This window comes from Narcine bancroftii, chromosome 1 (assembly GCF_036971445.1).
Source record: "Narcine bancroftii isolate sNarBan1 chromosome 1, sNarBan1.hap1, whole genome shotgun sequence".
NCBI classification, from domain to species: Eukaryota; Metazoa; Chordata; class Chondrichthyes; order Torpediniformes; family Narcinidae; genus Narcine; species Narcine bancroftii.
This window is the reverse complement of record NC_091469.1, coordinates 398,505,696-398,529,757: the sequence shown is the minus strand read 5'-3', so window position 1 is coordinate 398,529,757 and position 24,062 is coordinate 398,505,696. Positions and strand designations below refer to the sequence as shown.

The following is a 24,062-nucleotide window of genomic DNA, read 5'->3' as shown; positions in this document are numbered from 1 at the left end:
AAAAGGAAGTAAGACTTACTGCAACAAAGGCACAATTCATATCCAGCCACAATGTTCGAGAACATGATTAAACATCATCATGATACACAAATCTGCTTTAATGTAAGTTACTTACCAATACACTTTCCGAGAGGTGTTGAAACTGCCCCCCTAAACTCACATTCCACCTTTAGCAATGAAGTGAATGGTTTTAAGGTGAGAGGGGAAAGATTTAAAAGAGACCTGAAGGACAACTAGCAGTTTCTCTCCTTGTTACTCACCCTCTGTACATATAGCCTTACTTTTCATGCACTTTTAAAAAAAGATTTATTGTTGTAAAAGCGGTTTATATGAATGTTTGCTGCTGCAAACACCAAATGTTGTGACTTGTTCAAGGCAATAAATTCTGATTCTGATTCTATTATCCAAGCCAGATGGACACTGACTGGTTCCACCCGCTGTTAATTTGACTTTGAGCAAAATTACTTGTGACTTCAAAATATTCGACATCTGTGAATTGCTGCTTTAATGGCCTTTAGTCAGTTACATCATTATTTCTACTTTGTTAACATTTTTAGAGCCTAAGCGTGTTCTTTGGTAGAAGTGAATGAGTCACCATCTGATGCTCCACCTTGACTCCATTATCATCCCACCTCTGCCTTAAATGAACCAGCATGGGACTGTTCATTCCTCTATCTTTTAGGATACCTGAAGTGTGATGTGAATCAAATGACTTTTGGGGAATTAGCAGAATGAAATTAAAGTGGCTGCTTATCTGCATGAGTTGGAAAACAACAGCATTCAATGTTAAATTATGTACAATGGTGTTTGAGGTCAAGTCATTGCAAGAGACAGATTCTGCATATTCTTAAAAGATGCTTCATTCATTTTGGGAAAATGGATGTAACATGCATGAACATTTTTGTCATATTAAGGCATGGTCCAATCAAGACATACATCAAGATTAATGTCAAGGTTTAATAATGCAAAATCATACATCGTGATATCATGATGTTTGATTCCATTCCTTTATAATTCACTTTTGGTCCATTATTCATTACTGAGTGAGATCCATTTGGGAAACCTAGCCTTCTCCTTTAATGCATTCTTCTTTGGCTTGGCTTCGCGGACGAAGACTTATGGAGGGGTATGTCCACGTCTGCTGCAGGCTCGTTAGTGACTGACAAGTCCGATGCGGGACAGCAGGCACGGTTGCAGCGGTTGCAAGGGAAAATTGGTTGGTTGGGGTTGGGTGTTGGGTGTTTTCTCCTTTGTCTTTTGTCAGTGAGGTGGGCTCTGCGGTTTTCTTCAAAGGAGGTTGCTGCCCGCCGAACTGTGAGGTGCCAAGATGCACGGTTGGAGGCGATATCAGCCCACTGGCGGTGGTCAATGTGGCAGATTTCTTTAAGTAGTCCTTGTACCTCTTCTTTGGTGCACCTCTGTCTCGGTGGCTAGTGGAGAGCTCGCCATAGAACACGATCTTGGGAAGGCGATGGTCCTCCATTCTGGAGACGTTGGGTCTACAGCAGCGTGGATACAATGCTTGCAGACTCTGCCAGCTCGAGTACTTCGATGTTGGTGATGAAGTCACTCCAATGAATGTTGAGGATGGAGCGTAGACAGCGCTGATGGAAGCTTTCTAGGAGTCGTAGGTGATGCCGGTGGAGGCCCCATGATTCGGAGCCGAACAGGAGCGTGGGTATGACAACGGCTCTGTACACGTGTGTTTCTTCAAGTGGTTGTTTTTCCAGACTCTTTTGTGTAGTCTTCCAAAGGCGCTATTTGCCTTGGCGAGTCTATTGTCTATCTCTTTGTCGTTCCTTGCATCAGATGAAATGGTGCAGCCAAGGTAGGTAAACTGGTTGACTGTTTTGAGTTCTGTGTGCCCGATGGAGATGTGGGGAGGCAGGTAGTCATGGTGGGGAGCTGGCTTTTTTTTAAAATTTTTTTATTTTTCACACCATAAATCACATTAGCCATGATATACACTTTTTCTTTTTCACACATATACAGTGACTTTTTCTCCCCCCCACCCTCCCTCCTCCCAAGCCACCCCCCACCCCCCCCTCATCCATTTTAGGTATACAATCTAGGTTGCATTAAGCCAGTCAGACAATGTTGTCATTCAACAAAAATACACCAGAAATTCTACTGAGTCCATTCTTTTCTTTCCTTCTCCTTCCATCAACTTATGTAATGTTTGTCCCCGGTAGGTTTTCACTATTGTATTTAATGTAAGGCTCCCATACTTGTTCGAATATTTCAATATTATTTCTTAAACTATATGTTATTTTTTCTAATGGAATACATTTATTCATTTCTATATACCATAGTTGTATTTTCAAATTATCTTCCAATTTCCAGGTTGACATAATACATTTTTTTGCTACGGCTAGGGCTATCTTAACAAATCTTTTTTGTGCATCCTCCAAATCAATTCCAAATTCTTTGTTTGTTATGTTACTTAGGAGAAAGATCTCTGGATTCTTTGGTATATTGTTTTCTGTTATTTTATTTAATATCTGACTGAGATCATCCCAAAATTTTTCTACTCTCTCACATGTCCAGATTGCATGAATTGTTGTTCCCCTTTCTTTTTTACATCGAAAACATCTATCAGATACTGTTGGGTCCCATTTATTTAACTTTTGCGGGTGGGGAGCTGGCTGATGGAGGACCTCAGTTTTCTTCAGGCTGACTTCCAGGCCAAACATTTTGGCAGTTTCCACATAACAGGACGTCATGCTGGGCAACTAAAGCGGCATCGTCTGCAAAGAGTAGTTTACGGACAAGTTGCTCTTGTGCTTTGGTGTTAGCTTCCAGGCGCCTCAGATTGAAGAGACTGCCATCCGTGCGGTACCGGATGTAAACAGCATCTTCATTGTTGAGGTCTTTCATGGCTTGTTTCAGCATCATGCTGAAGAAGATAGTAAAGAGGGTTGGTGCGAGGACGCAGCCTTGCTTCACACTGTTGTTAATGGAGAAGGGTTCGGAGAGCTCATTGCTGTATCTGACCCGACCTTGTTGGTTTTCGTGCAGTTGGATTACCATGTTGAGGAACTTGGGGGGGCATCCGAAGCGCTCTAGTATTTGCCAAAGCCCTTTCCTGCTCACGGTGCTGAAGGCTTTGGTGAGGTCAACAAAGGTGATGTAGAGTCCTTTGTTTTGTTCTCTGCACTTTTCTTGGAGCTGTCTGAGGGCAAAGACCGTGTCAGTAGTTCCTCTGTTTGCACGAAAGCCACACTGTGATTCTGGGAGAACATTTCCGGGGACATTAGGTATTAGTCTATTAAGGGGAATCCTACTGAAGGTTTTACTTGGAATGGAGAACAGCGTGGTTCCCCTGTAGTTTGAGCAGTCTGATTTCTCGCCTTTGTTTTTGTACAGGGTGATGATGATGGCATCAGGAAGGTCCTGAAGCAGCTTTCCTTGGTCCCAGCAGAGCATGAAAATCTCATGCAGTTTGGTATGCAGAGTTTTGCCGCCAGCCTTCCAGACCTCTGGGGGGGATTCCATCCATACCTGCTGCTTTGCCACTTTTCAGTTGTTCAATTGCCTTATATGTCTCTTCCCGGGTAAGGACCTCATCCAGCTCTAGACTCAAGGGCTGTTGAGGGAGCTGGAGCAGGGCGGATTCTTGGACTGAGTGGTTGGCACTGAAAATAGATTGGAAGTGTTCTGACCATCGGTTGAGGATGGAGATCTTGTCACTGAGGAGGATTTCGCCGTTTGAGCTGCGCAGAGGGCTTTGGACTTGGGGTGAGGGGCCGTACACAGCCTTTGGTGTCTCATAAAAACTCCTGAAGTCGCCAATGTTGGCGCTAAGCTGGGTTCGTTTGGCAAGGCTAGTCCACCACTCATTTTGGATCTCCCGGAGTTTGCGCTGAAGATGGCTACATGTGAGACAGAAGGCTCGTTTTTTCTCTGGCCAGGAAGGCTTTGCAAGGTGAGCCTGGTGGGCAGATCGCTTCTTTGCCAGCAGCTCCTGGATTTCCTGGTTGTTTTCGTCAAACCAGTCCTTGTTTTTCCTGGAGGAGAATCCCAGTACCTCTTCAGTGGATTGCAGTATGGCTGTTTTCAGCTGATCCCAGAGGGTTTCAGGAGACGTGTCCGTGAGGCTGTTTGCATCCTCAATCTTTGCTTGGAGGTTTGCCTGGAAGTTTCCTCTCACTACGTCTGACTGCAAGTTTCCAACATTGATCCTCTTTCTAGGGGCTCCACTCTTCTTGAACTTTGGCTTGAAGTGAAGGTTGAGCTTGCAGCGAACAAGCTGGTGGTCAGTGTGGCATTCCACACTGGGCATGACCCTGGTGTGGAGCACATCTCGTTTGTCTCTTCCTCGCACCAGAACGTAGTCCAGGAGGTTCCGGTGTTTGGATCGGAGATGCATCCAGGTAGTCTTCAGGCTGTTTCTCTGCTGGAAAAGGGTGTTAGTAATGACAAACCGCTGTTCTGCGCAGAGCTCCAGCAGGAGGCGCCCATTGTCGTTGCACTTGCCGAAACCATGCTTGCCAAGGATTCCTGGCCAGGTTTCTGAGTTTTTGCCGACGCAAGCATTGAAGTCGCCAAGGATGACAAACTTGTCAGCGGTAGGGGTGCATTGGATGAGGTTGCGCAGATCAGTGTAGAACTTGTCCTTTTCTGCTGGTTCCGCCTGAAGGGTTGGAGCATAGACACTGATGAGAGTGATGCGTCGCTTGTTTTGAAGGGGGAGTCGCATGGACATGATCCGGTCAGGGTGGCCTGTCGGGAGGTTTTCGAGTTTGGAGGCAATGGAGTTCTTGACCATGAAGCCAACACCAGATAGGCGTCGTTCAGCCTGAGGCTTGCCAGACCAGTAGAGTGTGTAGCCCGCGCCTTGTTCTTGGAGGCTGCCTACATCTGCAAGGCGGACTTCGCTGAGAGCGGCTATGTCGATGTTGAGTCTGAGGAGTTCATGTGCGATGACGTTCAAATCAGTGGCTGTCAGCCTTGTCTAGCATGGTTCTGATGTTCCAGCATGCTATCTTGAGTTTGTGTGCATCTTTTGAGGGGGAGGACGTGAACATGTCCTCGGGCCTGCACAAAGGAGCTTTTAGGTGGAGTGCAGTGTGCGCAGTACTGGCCCCACCCTTTACACCCATGGTTCGTGTGCCATGGCCAAGCAAGTTGGGACGTGGCAGCGAGGTCCTTGGGTCGTAAGTTTTATATCGGAGGTCCTTCTCCTATGCAGGTTGCTTAACCGGGCTAAAGAGGCCTGCCTCCCCTTTTAGGTCGAACCATATCTGCAATTAATGCATTAATTGCTTATCAACCAGCAGGATACTGAACAATTCAATCGAGGAAGAGCTAGGGTGACATAATCTGTGGTGATCATAACATTTTGCATTAGATCCCTGCAGGTGACTTGAGCAAGTTTCAAGAAAATAAGATAAAAGAAATCAGCTACGATTTGTTCTCACAAGATCACAAGAGAAAGGAACAGAAATAGGCCATTCACCCATCAAGTATGTTCTGCAACTCCACCCTGAGCTAAACTGCTCTCACATCTAGTTCCAATATTGCCTTTTCCCCATATTCCTAGATAACTTGACTAATTAGATTCCTGTCAATCTCCCTCTTAAGCTCCCCCAGTTATCCTGCCTCCACTCCTGAATGTGGCAACGAATTTCACAAATCCACAAACCTCTAGATAAAGAAATTTCTCCTCATCTCTGCTTTAAATGGGTACCTTCTGATTCTAAGACTGTGCTCTCTTGTCCTGGATTTACCCACCAAGGGAAACAACTTATTCACATCTACTCTGTCCAATCCTTTCAGCATTTGAAATATTTCTATGACATCCCCTCTCATTCATCCATACACCAATGAATAGAGTCCAAGAGCCACTAAGCGTTTCTCAAATGTTAGCCCTTACATTCCAGGAATTTTCCTGGTAAATCTTCTCTGTACTCTCTTCAACATTATTACATCTCTTCGAAGATAAGGGGCCCAAAACTGCACATGGTACTCCAAATGAGGTCTCACCAGTGCCCTATAGAGCCTCATCAACACCTCTTTACTCTTATACAATATATCCCTAGAAACAAATGCCAACATAGCATTCACTTTCTTTACTGCCTATCCAGCCTGGTGGTTAACCTTTAGGTTATCCTGCACGAGGACCCCCCATGTCTGAATTTTGAATTTTATCCCCATTCAAATAATAATCTGCCTGATTATTTCCTCTTCTAAAATGTACAACTGTACATTTCTCAACATTGTATCTCATTTGCTCTTTCTTTGCTCATTTTCCTAAGCTGTCCAACTTTCTCTGCATGATTAATGTTAAGGTTTAATAAAAGTTTATTTTACACTCCCTACTCCACCACCTATCTTGGTGTCATCTGTAAACTTTTGCCACAAAACCATTCAATTCATAATCTAAATCATCAATATACATTGTAAAAAGAAGCGGCCTCAACATCGACCCCTGTTAAACACCACTGCCAACCAGCAACCAACTAGAATAGGATCCCTTTATTCCCACCTTTTGCTTCCTGTCTTTCAGCTAATGCTCCATCCAATCTAATATCTTTCCCGTAATTCCGTGAGCTCTCATCTTATTAAGCAGCCTCTTATGCGGCACCTTATCGAAGGCCTTTTGAAAATCCAAATGCACTACATCCACAGCCTCTCCCTTGTCCATCCTCATAAAATTCGATTAGGTTGGTCAGCCAGGATCTTCCCTTCATGAAACCATGCTGGCTTGGACTTATCATGCCATGCACCTCTAGGTATTTCATAAACTTGTCCTTGAGGATAGACTCCAATAACTTTCCAATTACTGATATCAGACTAAAACACCTATAATTTCCTTTTTTCCAGCCTTCCTCCTTTCTTAAACAGCGGAATTACATTTGCAACCTTTCAATCCTCTGGAACCATGCCAGAGTCTATTGAGTTCTGGAAAATCAATTCCAATTCCTCCACAATCTCCAAAGCCACATCCTTCAGAACCTGTGGGTGCACCTTATCTGGTCCGGGAGCCTTATCTACCTCAGGACTACCTCTCTAGTAATCTTGACTGTACTGAATTCTATTCTTTAAGACCTCTCTCAGGTATATTGCTATTGCCTTCCTCAGTGAAGAATGATGCAAAATATTCATCTAGTTCCTCTGACATCTCTTTGTTTTTCTCTTTATATATTAAAAAAAAACTCTGTGTATCCTTTTGTATGTTATTTGCCAACTTCCTTTCATAATTCATCTTTTCTTTTTGCTTTCTTTGTCTCTTTCTTTAAGTTATTCAAAGTTTCCAAGTCCTATGTTTTTCCACTAATTTTTGCTTCCTTGTATGCCCTCCCTTTTTCTTTTATTTTAGCCTTAACCTCTCTTGTTAGCTACATTTGTGCCATTTTTCTATTCATAATTTTCATTTTTTTCTTGGAATATATATATATATATATATATATATATATATCCCATGCTTTCTTTATTTCTTGCAGAAATATCATCCAATTCTCCTCCATCTATCTTACTTTTCCAGTCACCCTGGGCCGGTTCCTCTCTCGTGCCACAGTAATTCCCTTTGTTCCACTGAAATATTGACACACCTGATATCAGCTTTTCCTTTTCAAATTTGACACTGAACTCAATCATATTATGATCACTATTTTCCAAGAGTTCCATTACCTTTAATTTCCTAATCACCTCAAGTTCATTACACATTACCAATCCAAAACCACTGATCCTCTGGTATGTTTATCGACAAGTTGCTCCAAAAAGCCATCCTGTAGCCATTCTACAAAGTCTCTCTCCTGAGATCCAGAACCTTTCTGACATTCCCAATCACCTTTCATGTTAATTATTTTGATGTTCTCCTTCTGACATACATTTTTTATCTTCAGCTGTAGCCAACTTCCCGGTTGCTGTTTGGGGGCCTGTCTATAACTCCCAATAGGCTCCTTTTACCCCTCCCATATCTTACCTCAACCCATAAGGATTCTACCACTTCTGACCCTATGTCCCTTCTTTCTGCTGATTTAATATCATTGCTTACCATCATGGCCATGTCACTCCCTCTTCCTACCTACCTATCCTTCCTATACACTGTGCACCCTTGGACATTCAGCTTTTAATCACATCCATCATTAAGCTATGTCTTAGTGATGGCCTTAGTCATATTTTTCAATCTGTAGCTGTACAACAAGGTTATCTACATTATTTCTAATGCTCTGTGCATTTAGGTACAGTAGTTTCTGTTACCAATTTCTCTGTATTTCCATTGTACAGCAAATTATCTTGCCTTTTTACCTGCTGATCCTTTTTGACTTCCTTGATACACATTATTTTTGACATTTGTTTTTCTATTTTCCTTCTTCTCCATCATAACACCTGGTTTCCTTCCACCCTAATCTCTGCACTCACATTGTGATTCCCATCCCCCTCTCTTATGATCAGTGACACAACCACGGATAGACAGAGGACAAGGATCTTTGACTGTGTGGCTGGTTATACGGATGGTCTTGCAAAAAATAACGATGAAGAATGCTAGTTAATGAAATTGCGGGGGCTAGTTGACATATGTGGATACCTATTCCTGCAAAAGTGGTGGAAGAAGTGATTATAGGGCCCATTTTATATTTTTAAGGCTTAATTTTATTTTATTTGTTTTAAATTTTGAGCTACAATAACAGGCACTTCTGGCCCATAAGAGAAACAGGATAGGCTGCAGATGCTGTAAGTGTAGTTAAAATGCTGAAATGCTGGAGGAACTCAGCTGGTTTATTCAGCATCTATAGGAGACATTCCTGCCTGAGTACTTCAAGGAAAAATCAGAAAAGGCAGAAGGAGGATATATCAGAAAGTCTAAGAATTCAAACAATGGGGGAGGGATCCAGACCAAAAAAAGGTGTTAATTGGATGTGATAAGGGACTAAGTAGAATTTATCATGTCTGTGCGAAAGGAGACAGGAAATGGAGAGACCATGGGGAAAGCAAGAGGGTGGGGGGGTTTAACGAAAGCCAGAGAAGTCAATATTAATGCCATCCAGTTGGAGGGTGCCCAGTCGGAAAATGAGGTGCAATTGGTCCCTCCAATTTATGGGTGGTCTCAATCTGGCAGTACATGAGGCCATGGACAGATATGTCCACAAGGGAATAGGATAGAGAATTGAAATGGGTAGCCACTGGGAGATCCACGCTATTGTTGCGGACAAAACCAAGGTACAGGACACAGACTGGGAGATAGCTCTGTCTGCCGCAATATCGGGGAGTGCAACTTTGCTGTCTTTACTGCTCCAGATTTTGTTTTGTAGCAGGTTATGTAATTTATGCCCTGCCACAGCTGTCAGGAATCCTTTGTTATTTTCATGTTTCCATGAAACAATTATCTCCGATCCAGTTCACAATTTTTTATTATCTACACCACCATGATTCAAATCTCTGATATGATGTCTCTTCTTCTCTACAGGGCTGGGTAGTTTTATTGATGGAGTTTAATGATAATAAGATCCACCGTATCTTCATTTTCAACATGTCAAAGTATTATTGTGACAATGTACTTTCTAAACAAAATAATCACGATAAATTATCACATGCCTCAGCCTTCCATTAATTTTCTAACTCGCTCTTGAAAGTCAATCCTTCACTACGTGCCCATCTGTTTAACGCAAGTAGCTTCCAACCTTTTACGTACTGTGAAAATTTTGCTTCTTGTATTATTAATAATGTCCTCATAAAGAGATGGCATGGTTAGCATAGCAGCAACTTTGGTTCGAATCCAGGTGCTGCCTGTAAAGAGTTGTACGTTTTACCCGAGTCCACATGGGTTTTCTCTGGGTGCTCTTGTTTCCTCCCACCCTTCAAAAAAAAACATATGGGGTTTGTATCTCACTGGCCCTCCACAAAGTCTTGGAACACCTGGACAGTAAAGATGCATTCATCACATTGCTAATGAGCGAGTGCAGCATAGATTCATGAGGTTAATTCTTGGGATGGCGGGACTGTCACATGTTGAAAGATTGGAGTGAGTGGGCTTGTAATACATTGGAGTTTAGAAGGATGAGAGGGATTTGATTGAAACATATAAGATTATTAAGGGATTGGATATGCTAGAGGCAGGAAACATGTTCCCGATGTTAGGGGAGTCCAGAACCAGAGGCCACAGTTTAAGAATAAGGGGTAGGCTATTTCAAATGGAAACTTGTGGTTCAGTGGTCTACCTCAGAAGGCAGTGGAGGTCAATTCTCTGGATGCTTTCAAGAAAGAGTTAGATAGTGCTTTTAAAGATAGTGGAGTCAAAGGATAAGGGGGTAAGGCAGGAACAGAGTATTGATGATCAGCCATGATCACAGTGAATAGCCTACTCGTGCACCTATTGTCTACTCTCTATCAACTACAGTTTGGCATTTAACATCAACATCCTCTCAAAATTGACCAGCAAACTCAAAGACCTGGAACACAACACCCCACTGGATAATTAGATCATGGATTTCCTCACTTGCAGACCACAATCAGTGAGGAATGGTAAGAACATCTCCTCCACAATCTCCATCAGTATCAGAGCACCACAGGACTGCGTTCTTAGCTGCCTGCTCTATTCACTTTACTCCTATGACAGCGTGGCTCAGTATGATAATAACACCATCTACAAAATTGCCGATGATACCAAAGTAGTGAGTTGAATAAAGAAAGATAATGAGTCAGCATACAGGAGGGAAAATAAAAAATTGGCTGAATGGTGCAACAACAACCACCTTGCATTCGATGTAACCAAAGCTAAGGAACTGATTGTTGACTTCAGGAAAGGAAATCCAGGGGTATACAATACAGTGATCATTTGAGGATTAGAGGTAGAGAGGGTGAGCAAATTTAAGTTTCTGGGAGCTACTACCTCAAAGGACCTTTCCTGGACCCAACACACTAATGGCATCGTGAAGAAAGCATGTCAGCACCTCTACTTCCTCAGGAGTTTGTGGAAGTTTGGTATGTGACACCAGAAACCTGATGATGTGTGGTGGAAAGTGTGCTGACCAGCTGCATCACAGTCTGGTAGATGAACACAAATACCCCTGACCATAAAGTCTTCCAAAAGGTAATGGACACAGCCCAGGACACCACAGGCAAAACCCTCCCCACTATCGAGAACATCTACAGGGAACGCTGCTGAACAGCAGCAGCAATCATCAAGGATGTCATTAGGAAAGAGGTGTAGGTGCCACAAGACTCGCACCACCAGGTTCAGGAACAGCAGCTACCCCTCCACCATTAGACTCCTCAACAACAAACTCAATCAGGGACTCACTTAAAGACTCTTACTGTGCACTTCATTGATTTTAAAAAAAAATTATGTATTGCACAGTCAGTTTGTTTACATTCATTATCTGATTACATTTCTTTTATTTGCTTACATTTACGCTGTGTACAGTTTATTTTTTGCACTACTGATAAGTGGTAATTCTGCCTCATCCACAAAAAGAAGAATCTCAGGGTTACATGTGATGTCATATAATGTCCTCTGAAAATAAATCTGAAATCTGAGGTTTGAATGTAATTTGGAGTATTTGGGCATCACAGGCAAGACCTCTTACCATGCTGTTTGTCTATTTTTTTTAAATTAAAAATTAGAAATATAAATAAAATTAAAAGTCATACAGAACTATAGAAAATTGCTGTGGAAACATTCAATATCAATACACAAATATGTAAATACAAAAGTATTTACCAAAGATGTAAACTAAAAATACTCCATGATTGTGTTTTCCTCAACTAGATGTTGATTAACAGTTAACCTGATTTACCTCCTGTGGGAAAACTCTTCCATGAGAAGTATTTCTTTTCTCTCTACCCTCTTTAAAAATAATATTTTAAGGGTGGGGCCTGTTTTCATACCCTGGGGAATACTTGATTTCAGACTCTAGGCTGGGCTTGTCCAAATTACTCTGCAATTGTGCAAAATACATCACTGGATGTGGATTTCTGAATGGACAAACAGACATTCTTTATTAACCAGTACATAATTTGGGGTATATACTGAATGGAAGGAGTAAGCCAGCCAAGAACTGCCTCACTGCAATAATAAAATTAAGGCTGACATAATTATACACTGTTGCTCACACGTGGAGCTTGACGGGAAAGCTGTTTTGGTTCACAACATTATTAATGTTTTTTTTTGAAGCTGACTGGAATTCATCTCACAGCTTGATTTTAAATAAATATCTCAGCATAATGTATTATTCTTTTCATTTTTGATTTAGGAATTCATTTGGTTCTACTTCATTATTTACAGAAAAGTCTGAACTTATGCATGGCATGCCATTTTCTGTGTTTATTGGTTATTTGTTAGCCTTGGTGTGCATGCTGCTATGTGCTATGTAAGGTTTCTGGAGTCAGTCTTCCACACTGGTTGGGTGGGAATAAGGTACAGAGCCTCCAAATTAACAGCATGTAGTCTGATCTTGAAGTTATTTATGCCATATGTAGTATATGCAAATTAATACATATTTATCATTGTTTCCCTACAAGCCAATGGCAATCAGCTGTTTGGCTGACTTTGTCAGATGCCATTCTGATAGGTCCCGGTCGGGGCTGCATCTGCAGATGGTTGTGTCCAAGACGCTTGAAGAAAATTAATGAATATCCTCCTTTTTTTGTATTTTAAGGTATAACATATTGGTGATGAGGAAAATTTTTCTGCAGTCAGATAGGAAGGAAAGGCTGACAACCAGTTGGTTTAAAAAGTAAATAAAGAGAAAGCAAATGGGTCCTAACAGTAGGCTTGATTGAAGCACTTCAATCAAACTGGACACCGAAGGAATGTTATGGAAAACAATGGAACTTCTTTACTGCAAACAACATTGATGATAAATGTAAATAGAGGTCTATTTTACTTAGTGAGGTGGGAGTCTCTACATATCATTTAATGGAAACCAATGAAATCTGGAGCAACCAGGGAAGCACCAAACAGTTGTAAAATCACACCAGCAGTCAAATCCCACCTATGATTGATGTTTCAATTACACAGACCGATCTTTTGGTGGTCCCGGAGTTTATGGTTAGGATAGCACTAAAAATGCTGGAGGTGCTCAATAGGTCAGGCTGCATCCATGAAAAGCAATTGCCAGTTGATTTTTTTTGTGCATGAATCCCTCTTTAGTTTTGCCAAAAATCAGGCAGACACCCGTTCTATGGTTAAGGTTATTCAGGGAGTCTCATGAGCTAAACAGGTGTCAAAAAAGCAACAATTCTTGAAACTAGAGGTGCTGCACTTTAGGCTTAACCACCTTCCGCCTGAACAGCAGCGAGAAGAAATCGTAATCTTGATGGTTGGCTTCTTGAGGCAGTTCCTCATATGGATGTCTTCAAAGGACAAGAGATCCTCTGTTCCGACAGAGTTCAATCTTGGATTTACTTCTTCCAGAACAGTAACCTTTTGGTTCCAAGTGTCGGAATCTCTGAGTCTCACTGTGTCGTGTTGTGCCAGTGGCCCTACGCTTCTTGCTGACTTGTCGTAGTTTGCTTTTTTGTCTCCATTGCAGACACTTTTATTTATCTTTGACATCTTTGACATCTCTGCTCTTGTTTGGGTCTGCAGATTAGGGAAGTGTGGTGCATAATCTAAGTTCCATCAGAAGCTCAGCGGTTGACATGCCATGTTCAAGTGGCGAAGTTCTGTAACTCAACAGAGCTAGATACAGATCTGAACCACTATCTTGTGCTTTCTTGAGCAACTGTTTAACTATGTGAACTCCTTTTTCTGCTTAACCATTTGACTGTGGATGCAAAGAACTTGAAGCCACCTGTTGAAAAGCATACTCTTCTGCAAATTTATGGAATTCTCTACAACTGTAGCATGGACCATTGTCACAATAGAGAATTTGAAGAATTGCATGTCTCGCAAAGATCCTTTTCATATATTTCATCGCACAAGCATCAGACATGTTCAGAAGCAGAGCAATCTCTGGATAGTTTGATAGATAGTCAATAACCAGCAAGTAATTATTTCCATATCTGTGCATGAGATCAGTCCCAACTTTCTGCCATCGTTTCACTGGTACGTCAGTTATGATCATGGGTTTCTTTGTCTGCATTACATGATGTTTCAAATAGAATCACAGCTTGAAACTTTGCTGCCAATGTCATCCTTTATCCCTGGCCAATTAACAGCAGGTCTGGCCATTCCAAGGTGCACCCTTTTCTCCATCTCTTGTCACAGTGATTGAGGAATGACAATTCTGTTCTTTCTGAGTAGAAGCCCATTGACAACATTCAGCTCAGCTCCAATGTTGTAGTATGGCTGACATTCACCTCTAGGCCATCCTTCATTCAGATTATTGATGATCATCTGTAGAACTGTGTCCTTTTTTTGTTTCAGCTGTGATCTGCTTGGATTTCATATTAGATACAGGAAGAGATTTAGTGATCAGGTTCATGTGGAGATTCACATCTGTCTCTGTGGAACTCTCATTGTGCACTTGTCTCTGAATTGATGCCCTATATATAATGCATCGGATAACATGTTTTTTTTGGTAAAGCACAGGATTCTGTTGACACTGAGGTTAAGTGAAAAAACACACAAATGCTGGAGAAACTCAGCAGATCAAACAGTGCCTTTATGTAGCAAAGGTAAAGATACATCACCAACGTTTCGGGCTTCAGCCCTTCATTAAGGTGTGGGGGAACATGAGAGATGTCAAAACAAAAGGGGGAATGAGGGTGGTGAGGGTGGGAGATGATTGTTGGGTGGAGGAATGCAGGAGGGGGGAGGAGTCTAGGCTCGGTGGAGAGAGAAAGGAAGTAGGAACTGGAATAACTATTTAAGGGAGGGTGAAAGGGGGAAAAAAAGGCAAGCTGATTAGTGGAATGCATTGAACACAATGCTCATGCCCTGGGGTTGGAGAGTGCGCAGACAAAATATGAGAAGTTGTTCCTCCAATCTGTGGGTAGTCAGGGTGGGGTAGTGTGAAAGGCCAATGGCAGACGAGAGCTTGAGAGTGTGACTCAGAAATGAAATGGTTGGCTACGGGGAAGTTGCTTTTGTTGCAGACGGAGAGGAGGTGCTGGATTTGTACACCTTCCTGACTAGGCTTAACTTTTCATATGCTTTGTCACCAAGCAGTGATTCATGTCCACCTGGGACTACTGCAAACCTGAGGTGGTGCTCTTTAACTGTCCCCTTGAGTTTACATTTACCTTTCTTATCAATGCTCTGTCCATTGTAGGCTTTGAGCTGTACAGGATTTGCAAGGATGTACAGCTTTACATTGCCTTGATGTTGAGGTCACAGGTCAAACTGACCTTTGCCCCTGTGTTCAGCTCGAAAGGAATTTTTGTTTCATTTGTATGCAATGGCACCGTTCATTTATGCTGTTCGACTCTGTTCATCCTTGGCTTCTCAATGTCTGTTGGTTTATAATCTTCCTGTACCTCAATACCAATGAAGAATGCATCACTAATAGCAGTTTCTTCTATACTAAATACTACTAATTTTTAATTTAGACATGCAGCACAGTAACAGGCTATTTCGGCCCATGCACAGGTTAATTGGGTGGCACAGACTCATGGGCAAAAATGCCCTGTTACCGTACTGTATGTTTAAATTAAACATTAAAAATGAAAAAGTTGGCCACCACTGTTCTATAGTGTATATGCTTTCAATTCTGTTTTGTTTCCCTTTGGAAAAACATTGCTTTGCAAAACGATCCTGTCCATTGCACTTATTTCAGACATTTCCATAGGCCGGGCATTGTTTTGTTGCATGTTGAGTGCCACATCATTATAATTGAATCTCTCTCTACCTTTTTGCTGTTTTTTATGCCTCATTTTTTTTTTTTGTTTATTTGTGTGGACATGCACTATGCTTCATTTTTACGGGCTTTTGCGCCCTTACCGAATGTTTTGTAAGCTGCAGAGCTATTTCAATAACATGTCATATCTTCACAGCTCCAGCTAAGGTAAGCTCTGTGTCTCATAGCAACCTCTCTCTCACTTTCTTATCACTAATTCCAAACATAATTTAATCACGGATCATTGAATCTTGCAGTGATCCAAAATTGTATGTTCTTGCTTTTAATTTAAAGTCCATTAAAAAAAGTATCAAAGCTGTCTTCCAGTAGCTGCATGCATGAGCAAAAGACGTACCTCTCGAATGTTTCTCTTTTTTTTGTGAATTGTATTCTGCCATACATCAGGTTTGCTATCAAGTCCAATGGCTTGCAGGTACAGCATAAATTATTATTTCAACAGCCACCACTCGTGGTTGACATTTCCAGCCCAGTTTACAGCATCAGGTCTATACACTCACCATGTTTTCTGCTGCTATCGACTGATTCTCAGTCTGCACACTCCTGGTGTTTCTTCCACTCCTGGCACCATGCACACTCCTGGTATAATGTGATGTTTCTTTTATTGTAATAAAGAAACTTGTGTTCTTTTATAACAAGTGTATTTTATTAGCTACAGTAGTACTCATGACCTCATGGAGGCATCAATTTTGAAGCTACTCCAAGCTGCAACAACTCATCTCTGACTCCCTCTAGTGGTCAGGATTATCAATAGCACTCTATCCTTAAAATGTTCAATGTCACAGCTGCACAAGAATGTGTACTCAGACCCTTACTATACTCCCTTTACACCCATGACTCAACAGCCAGATACCATTCCAACTCCATCTTCAAATTCACTGATGACATCACAGAGGTCGGCCAGATATTAAATAATGATGAGATGGAATACAGGGAGAAGACTGAAAGAGTGGTGACATCTCTCTTTCTCTTCTCTTTGGCTTGGCTTCGTGGACGAAGATTTATGGAGGGGTAAAGTCCACGTCAGCTGCAGGCTCGTTTGTGGCTGACAAGTCCGATGCGGGACAGGTAGACACGGTTGCAGCGGTTGCAAGGGAAAATTGGTTGGTTGGGTTTGGGTGTTGGGTTTTTCCCCCTTTGTCTTTTGACAGTGAGGTGGGCTCTGCGGTCTTCTTCAAAGGAGGTTGCTGCCCGCCAAACTGTGACATAGTGCTAAGATAAGAACCTCTCTTAACATTAGTAAGATGAAGGAGGTGATCATAGACCAGGGGAAGGGATAGAGCCCATTCCCCTGTCCACATCAGTGGAACTGAAGTGAAAACAAAAGACAGCTTCAAGTTCTTGAGAGTAAACATTTTCAATGACCTGACCTGGATCAACCATACTGACTCGACAGTCAAGAACGCATAACAGCAACTCTACTTTCTTGGAAGACAAAAGATGTTCAGCATGTTCCCCTTGACCCTCAACAACTTCTACAGTAAGCAAATGCTGCATGTATCACAACATGGGATGTGAACTGCTCCACTCAATATTGGAAGAAACTGTTGAAGGTGGTGAATGCAGCTCAGAACATCACACAAACTTTCTTCCCCTCTATAGACTCTAACAACATCTCCTATTGCCTAGGAAAGGCAGGCAATACACTGAAGGACCTATCATATCACAGACAAACTCTTTCTTCTTCGTCTTCTTATCAGTAAGAAGGTTCAAGAGAGTGCAATCATTTTTTAAACAGGCTTAAAGACAATTTCTTCCCTGTAGCCATCAGTCTTTTGAAGGAAGCCCACAGAAGTGGGCTTATGATGAATTTGCTTTGTACTAATTGATCTTTTTCACTGTAACTTCCTACACTGTAATTGTGCCTCACCCTGCTGTATGCATTTTAGAATTGAACTGCGAGACTGCTTAGGAAGAACCCTTCCAACTGTACCAGGTAATAATGCATCAAAGCTACCTGAAGATGAACTTGAAATTGAACATTGAGGGGGATAAAGGTCATTAGCTATCAACTAACAAAGTATTTTATGACAAAAGAAATTGGTGATGCTGGTATCTACGGTATAAAACTAAATTATGGAGGAACTCAACAGATCAGGCAGTATCATAAAATGAAATTGGATGGTGAACATTTTGGATCAAACCCCTGCTTCAGAAAGTGTCCACAGTCTAATTTCGTCCACAGAAGCTGCCTGATGTGCTGAGTTCCTCCAGTATTTTTTTGTTGATGTATTTGAAGTTCCCTTTAGTAAGTGCTGGGGTTGAAGGAGGGGTGACTTCTTAGTGCTGAACTTGTGGTCCATCCTGAAATATTATCTGAACTAATAGCTTTGAAAATAGAAGACTGTGACAAATCAGCTTTAGCACTCTAATTGACAGCATATTTTAATTGCTTGTGCAATTTTCTCTCACCAGAAATGGAATTGCTCGGATCTCATATTTTAAAGTGAGAAGCAAGGATGGTCAGATAATTTTGGCAGAGCACAACATATTGATTTGCAGAAATTGCTGTGGTCAGCTGAATTACACTGAAGTAGGCGTTTGGCTCATTTTTATGCAATCTGTACACCACCCTGGTTGTTCAGATGAAGCAGTCAGTCAAGCAGCTCTGATGTTCCAGCAAACATCTGCAGATGGTCCCAATGTAAGGGATGCCTTTAACCAATTTCTGAAAATGATCCCTGTTGAGTCACACCAAGTTGCTTTAATGAAGCAAGTGATAGTGCAAGATTGCCAGACAGACATCACCTATTGAGGCAAAGTGTATGAATGCATTACAAGAGTTCTTTCTTTGTAGATGCTTCAACCCAAGCAAATTTTTGTGTAGTTTTGAGATAACTATTTCTGCACCAAACACTTATATTTACCAGGCTCTCACAAAAGGAAAACCCTTAAGTATATCTTTTATAGAGAAATTCTGGCAGGACTGGACAGAATGGATGCGGAAGGGATGTTCCCAATGGTGGGGGAGTCCAGAACCTGGGGCCATGGTTCGAGGATAATAGGCAAACCATTTAGGACTGAGATAAGGAGGAATTTCTTTACCCAGTGGGTGGTGAATCTGTGGAATTCATTGCCACAAAGGACAGTAGAGGCAGGTTCATTGAATATTTAAGAGGGAATTAGATATATTTCTTCAGTATAAGGGAATTAGGGGTTACGGAGAGAAGGTGGGAACGGGGTACTGAACTTTAAGATCAGCCATTATCTCATTAAATGGCGGAGCAGGCTCGAAGGGCCGAATGACCTACTCCTGCTCCTTTCTTCTATCTTCTATATATTAAGGAAACAAGGTTGCAAAGGATAAAATTGATCTTCTTGATGATCAGGGTGGTCATCAATTTGTGGAGCCAAAAATATTGGGGAGATCTTAAATTGTTTATTTATGCATCTATATTTACTTAGGAGATTGGCACAGAGTCTATAGGAATGCAGCAAACAATCAAGCGCCATATATATTTTAAAGAGGAAAACATGCTTGCAGTCTTGAAGGAAATAAGGGTGAATAAATCCCTAGGGCCCAACAGGATATTCCTTCAGACCTTGAAAGGGCTAATGCTGAAATTGCAGATCCCCTGGTAGATATATATTGAACATCCTTAGCCATGGGTGAGGTGGATAGCTAATGTGGTTCTGATGTTTAAAAAAGTGTCTAAGAATAATCTAGGAAATTATGGTCTGAAGAGCATGACATCAGTGCTGGTTAAGTTATTAGACGGTAGTCTAAGAGATTAGATATACAAGTATTTACAAAAGATAGGAATTGATCATGAATAGTCAACATTGCATTGTGTGTTGTAGGTCATGTTTAACCAATTTTGTAGAGTGTTTCAAGGAGGTTAACAGGAAAGTTGATGACAGGATGTTTGACATTGATCAAGAAGGTTCAGTCACTTGGTATTCAGGAGGAAGTGGTAAATTGGTTCAGACATTAGCTTTGTGGAAGAAGCTAGAGAGTGGAAGTAGGTGTTTGCCTGCCTAACTGGAGGCCTGAGACTAGTGGTGTGCCTCATTTACCGGTCCTGGGCCCATTGTTGTTTGTCATCTATTGTTTAACAATGATCTGGATGATAATGTTGTAAATTGGATCAGCAAGTTTACAGATGTCATAAAGATTGGAAGTGTTCTGGACAGTGAGGAAGGATTTAAAAGCTTGCAGAGGAATCTGCACAATTTGGAAAACTGGTTTGCAAATTGGCAAATGGAAATTAATGAAGACAAGTGTGAGGTGTTGCACTTTAGGAGGACTAACAAAGGTAGGACATACATGGTAAATGGCAGGGCACTGATAAGTGCAGTAGGACAGAGGGATCTGGGAATACAGATACTTACAAAAATTCTCTAAAAGTGGTGTGAAAATTCAATAGGTTTCTAAAGAGAACTTTAATCTATCCAGCCCTTCTACAGTATGGAAGTTCCAGTCAATAAGTGAAAAGTTAAAATGACCCATTATCACAATTTCATGCTTCCTGCAGGTGTCTGCTATCTCTCTTCCATTTATTTCTCCAATTCCTGCTGACTATTGATGGTCTATAATATAATCCCATTAATGTGGTGATATCTTTCCAATTCCTCTCCTCCACGCATATAGCCTCTGTTGGAGAGCCCTTTAACATGTCCTATCTGAGCACTATTCCCTGACTACCAATGCCACCCCTCACCCTATCATTCCTCCCCTTTTATCTGCCAGAGCAATTTCCTGTTTTCATTAAGCCCTCCTGATTTCTTAAGTTTTTTTCTTGGATTTTTATACTATTCAAGTACCTCATTTGATTTTTGTTGCCTATACATGCTAAATATTCCTTCTTAACCAGATGCTCAATGTCCCTTGAAACCAAGGTTATCTCTGCTTATTAACTCTGTCTTTAATACTGAGAGGATCATAAAAACTCTGTACTCACCTTTAAAAGCCTTTTATTTACCAAAGGGATCTTTGCCAGAAAACAACTATCCCAATCGACAATTTCTCAAGTCTTTCATTTGCTCAAAGTTAGCCAATCTCCAATTTAGAATCTCAACCCCACCAGGCCTACCTTTATCCGTAATTATCTTGAAATTAATGGCACTATGATCATTGGACCCAAAGTGCTCCCAGACACACACTTCCGTCACCTCTCCTGTCTCATTTCCTGATAGGAGATCCAGTATTACACTCTTTCTCATAATTTTATATATGGATTTAGAAAACTTTCTGGAACACATTTAACAAACCAGAATTAGGTTTATTGTCATTAACATGTCTCAAAAATTGTTGTTTTGTGACTGCAGGTGCAAATTTGCTATAAATTAAAGTTCTGTAAAAACAATATTAAAACTTAAATAGTTAGAGCAAAAAGAGAAAAAAAAATGTCTATAGCTCCATTAGGAAATCTGATGGTGGAGGAGAAGAAGCTGTTTTTGTAACATTGGGTGTGCATTTTCTCCTGTACTTTCTTCCTGATGGTAGCAATGAGAAAAGGATATAGCCTGGCTGGTGACACCAGGAGGGCTGTAGAAGGGTTGGATAGAACTTTAATCTATCCAGTCCTTCTACAGTATGGAAGTTCCAGTCAATATGTGGAAAGTTAAAATCACTTATTATCACAACTTTATGTTTCCTGCTGGTGTCTGCTATCTCTCTGCCATTTGTTTCTCCAATTCTTGCTGGTCTATAATACAATCTCATTAATGATGTGATACCATTCCTATTCCTCACTGTCACCCATATAGCCTCAGTAGGAGTGCCCTTTAGCATGTCTCATCTGAGCACTAGCAATGCTACCCTTCCCCCTATCATTCTTCTCCCTTTATCGCATCTGACACAATGGAACCCTGGAACATTGAGCTGCAAGTTCTGTCCCTCCTGCAACCATTTTAACAATGGCCATAATGTCATAATTCCACATCCCAGTACACACTCATCCTTCTTTCCCACAATACTCCTTGCATTGAAATAGCTGCAACTCAGAGCATTATTTGCACAACATTTTGATTTCTGTCTTTCTACGCAAGCTTAACATCATCTTTCCCCAATCATTCCCCAATCTACTCAGGCACTCTGGTTCCCATCCCCATGCAAATCTAATTTAAACCCCCTGGAGCTGTACCAACAAATCTTCCTCCAAAGATATTTATTCTTCTTCAGTTTTGAACCAAACCGTCCCACCAATCCAACTCCCAGCTTCCCTGGAAGAGAACCCAATGATCCAGAAATCTGATCCCCTCCCTTCTGTACCACTCCTTAGGCTAAATTTTAAGATCCAGGTTTATTTTCTTCTCCCATACCAAGATGAAGATAATCACCTTCAATTTAGTATATTTTATAAGCCTCAGGGGGGATGTTAGATTAGAGTACAACTAAATAATTCTTCAAAGCAATTAATTAAAAAAACAGATACCAGAAATCTAATCTGACACTGTTTCTCATTAGTTCCTTTGAAATTGGATCTAAAAATTTGATTTGGACTTGTATCAAAGGATATTTATTGATTGAAAGAATCAGTAACTCACTGGTGATAATAATTCCTCATTTGGCCCAAGTGATGAAATAACAGTATGCTGTGTGTGGAATAAATACAAGGAATAAATACATGGTTCAGATTTATGAAAAACTGCAAATTTATCACCCTGAAATGTCAATACTCTTAATCTCTTGATGGATGCTGGCTGGTCTGATGAATCTGGGCAGCATTTTGTTTTTCTTTTATTTAGGCCATATTTAGGCATTTTTTTTAACCCTTCTGAAGATTTAAAATATAAGCACAGCAGGTTGCAAGTGATCTGAAGAACACATTCAATGAATAAATGACTCATTATCATTTTCCAAGCTTTCTAATATTTAGGTCTAAAATATGAATTAATGCATTTTAATAAACATGGCTTTTGGTTTAAAAGATATAAATGGTGAGATGCCTGGAATTTAGCCATGTGGAATTTATTGTGCAAGTTTGAAAGATCTATATTTTCCTCCACTTTTAAGAATTCTAAATGTGGAAGTGGTGATATAATCTCTATCACAGAAAATACTGGCACTTGAATTCTTCCTTTCCTTTTATGGGACTCATGTTACTATTAGTCTTCACGGACTGGAATAATTCAGTTCATATCATAAAACTGAAATGATGATGAACTCCTTTGAAAAACCTCCTGATGAGTATGAAGATAATGGATGATTCCTGATCTGCTGCCATCTGAGTGGTTTGTGATTGCAGCCAAAATAGTTTCCCGTAATATTTATTTTCCTGATGTAATGGACTACTTTTACCTTTTATTTCCAAGTTAAAGCTAATGGTTACCATTTCAATTTAAAAAATTGGTGAAAAGTTTATACAAAATGAAACTGTAATGATCCACAACAAGTGATGTAAAGTACTGATGGTGTGTTGGAGGGGGAGCGCAAAAGGCCAGAGTCACTGGTATATATATTTTGATAGGAGGGAAGAGATGGCAGGCAATAGGTGGAAGCGATAAAGTGAACGGGGAGGCAAAGGGACACTGACAATCTAAGAGCTAATGTTAAGCAATGTCACGGTGGGGTGGAGAAGGGCAGAGAAACTGGTTAAATTGTATGTAGTTCACATTGTTTTACATGAGTCATTGCTTAATGCAAAGTAAAGGACCGGATGCTTGCCAGAAGTGCATTACAGAAGGAATGTTGAAATGTAGCACTGTCAAGTGAGAGGATTTCAGAGCACTGGCAGAGTGGGAGGTTGACATAGGGAGTCTTTCTAAGGGAGTGTTTGTGGAGTCAAAGCAGCAGGGCAGAGTTGAACAAAATGAAATAGTGAACAGTCTGGTTTAATTTAACACTATGGTTGGAGAAAGGAAAGATCAGGAAAAAGGATGGTTTTGCTGTGACAAAAAATTATTGAAACTCCTACCTTCAACATGTATTCAGTTAACACCACATTTTTAACCCCATCAATTCTCTTTACTTTTATCTAAAGATCTTGACAGGTTCTGGATATCAAGAACAGGAAAAAAACAACCCTTTAACATGTCACCCTAAAATCTAATTTTCATGACTGATTCCAAATGTCTTGGAATTCAGCTCTGAACTCCATACTAAATCTAATCCTGTAATCAGCATGACAAAAGATTTGCATAAAATCTCATTACTAACTGTTCTAATGGAGGTATTAATGGTTTTAACCAATTGTAGCTGAAGTCAATTTCCATATGAGCTCATTAATTGGTTGATCATAAACTCAGCGGTTAAACCATCAACGCAAGAAAGAACTGCCGTTGGTTTTCTAATGCAGTATGAAAATTACAAGGCTAATATTATCATCCCTGCAGATATCCAAATTGGTATCTGATGAGCAAGCTCAGATGAATGAG

The 24,062-nt window shown here is 40.9% G+C and overlaps 1 protein-coding gene across 1 annotated transcript in view; it reads right to left on the bottom strand.

The window, feature by feature from the left end:
- The window catches only part of LOC138751457 (scinderin-like), a 138,012-nt gene that overhangs the window by 56,300 nt on the left and 57,650 nt on the right, over positions 1 to 24,062 (bottom strand). The gene's annotated exons all lie outside the window — the stretch shown is intronic.